Raw genomic sequence first — 2125 nt, 5'->3', positions numbered from 1 at the left:
TGGGGATCTACCAGGAACATCCATAATGCAGTGGGGATGTACCGGGAACATCCATAGTGCTGTGGGGATGTACAGACTCCACACACGGCTCCATTTATTCAGATAACTTCTGTGAATTCCATCCTGGTGGACAATAGACTGCCCATGAGCCAGCAGTGTGCCCCGGTGCCCAAGAAGGCCAGTGGTACCCTGGGGTGGCATCAGGAAGAGCATTGCCAGCAGGTCGAGGGAGGTGATCCTGCCCCTCTACTGACCCCTGGTGAGGCCACATCTGGAGTGCTGTGTGCAGTTCTGGGTTCTTCAGGACAAGAGAGATGTGGATTTCCTGCAGCAGGTCTAGCAGAGGGCTGCAAAGATGATTAAGGGAGTGGAGCATCTCTCTTTAAATACAATTTGAAGCATAACTGGAGCACCTCATGTAGTGACAGGACAAAGGGGAATGGATTCAAACTAAAAGACAGTAGGTTTAGATTAGATATTAGGAAAAAAGTTATCACCCTTCACTAAGGATGATAAGGTACTGGAACAGGTTGCCCAGAGAAGTTGTGGATGCCCCATCCCTGAAAGTGTTCCAGGCCAGGTTGGATGGGGCTTTGAGCAGCCTGGTCTAGCGAAGATATCCCTGCTCATGGCATGGGGGCTGAAACTAGATGATCTTTAAGGTCCCTTTCAACCCAAATCATTCTATAGTTCCAGGTAAAGACTCATATAGGGAAATACTTACAACACACAGAGGTTCTGCTGGAATGTAGCTTGTACTTCATGATGGTATAGCTTCAGGAAGTCATTGCCTCTGTGATGGTGGTGGTTAGCAAATTTCCTTAAGTACATTACTGAAAAAAAAAGTATTTGGAAAGAAGATGATGGATAAGAAGCCATCTGCCGTTTTGGTGATTTATTTTGACCACTAAAGTAAAAATCACATTGCAATTAATAAAAAGAGATGGTTTGGCCCTGTGATGGATGTGAGCACCCCAGTGTCAAGTGATCACCATGACTGAGCACCTTTAAATGCTGTCCCTATCGTTCTGGTTTTTTTGACCATGCAGCTGCCAACACGTGTCTTTAAAGCAGGTGGTCCCACCGTGTTCTCCTAGGAGCTCTGTGGAGTCCACGTGTCCACCAGCACAGCTACACGAGGATGCGATGCCATGTTTCTACCAGAAAGGAAGTTGTAGCCAGGTGGAGTTCAGCTTCTCCCAGGCAACTAGTGACAGGACGAGAGCGCATAGTCTTAAACTGTGCCAGGGGAGTTTAAGTTAGACATTAGGAATTTCTTCACGGAAAGGGTGACTAAACACTGGAATGGGCTGCCCAGGGAGGTGGTGTAGTCACCGCCCATGGAGGTATTCAAGGAAAGACTGGGTTTGGCACTCAGTGCCATGATGCAGCTGACGATCTGAGAAGTCTTTTCCAACCTGATTCTGTTTGGGGGTGACCTCTTCCAAACAGACCCGGGCCGTGCCCGTGGCTGGAGCAGGCGCCCCGTAAGAGCGCTGGGTGGATGATGGATGAGACCCGCGCTTCCCGCTCCTCAAGCACGCGAGCAACCACAGGGCAAGGATTTTCCGGCAAGGAAGGGAGGCGGGAAGCGCTGCCCTCGTACGCCGGGAAAGCTCGCCCCCGGCGCGGGAGCGAGATGGGCCGAGAGCACTTCGCCCCCTGCGCTGACGGATCCACCGGCAGTAGGGCCGAGGGTGCGGGAGACGCCGCTGGACTTTTGGGCCGCTCGTAGATCCATGTCTCCGTCCCGAGCGCGTCTCTATGCTCCAGCTGTTCCCGGGAAGGGAATTCCAGCGCTAGTTACGGCGTACATCACCGGTGGCACCGCCAAGAAAGGCTTTATACGGTGCAGCGAGCGCCCTTCCCAGCTCCCTTCGATAGCTCAGCTGGTAGAGCGGAGGACTGTAGAGGCGCGGCCCGCGGGAATCCTTAGGTCGCTGGTTCGATTCCGGCTCGAAGGAGACGCTCGGTTTTGCCGCGCGGGGGCGGCCCCACCGTTACCTTTTCATTCCTTTGCCGTCGGGAGCCGCCGCCGTTGCCGCCGGCGCGGGGGCGGCTCGCGGGTGCTCGCGGCGGGGCGTTGCGGGGCCACCCCGCTCCCCCCGCCCCGGCCCCGTCACAT

The 2125-nt window shown here is 54.4% G+C and overlaps 1 non-coding gene across 1 annotated transcript; it reads left to right on the top strand.

Annotated features, from left to right (window-relative positions):
* The first annotated feature begins 1874 nt into the window (after positions 1 to 1874).
* On the top strand, positions 1875 to 1964 carry TRNAY-GUA. Its single transcript is given in 2 exon segments — positions 1875 to 1911; positions 1929 to 1964. It is a non-coding gene; the product is annotated as a tRNA-Tyr (tRNA).
* Positions 1965 to 2125: the final 161 nt, after the last annotated feature.

The sequence above is a fragment of the Corvus kubaryi genome, unplaced genomic scaffold (assembly GCF_017639235.1).
Source record: "Corvus kubaryi isolate FWS band 111438036 unplaced genomic scaffold, C.kubaryi_AGA036_p1.0 37385, whole genome shotgun sequence".
Lineage (NCBI taxonomy): Eukaryota > Metazoa > Chordata > Aves > Passeriformes > Corvidae > Corvus > Corvus kubaryi.
The sequence above is the reverse complement of the archived record's forward strand: the minus strand, read 5'-3'. Positions and strand labels throughout refer to the sequence as shown.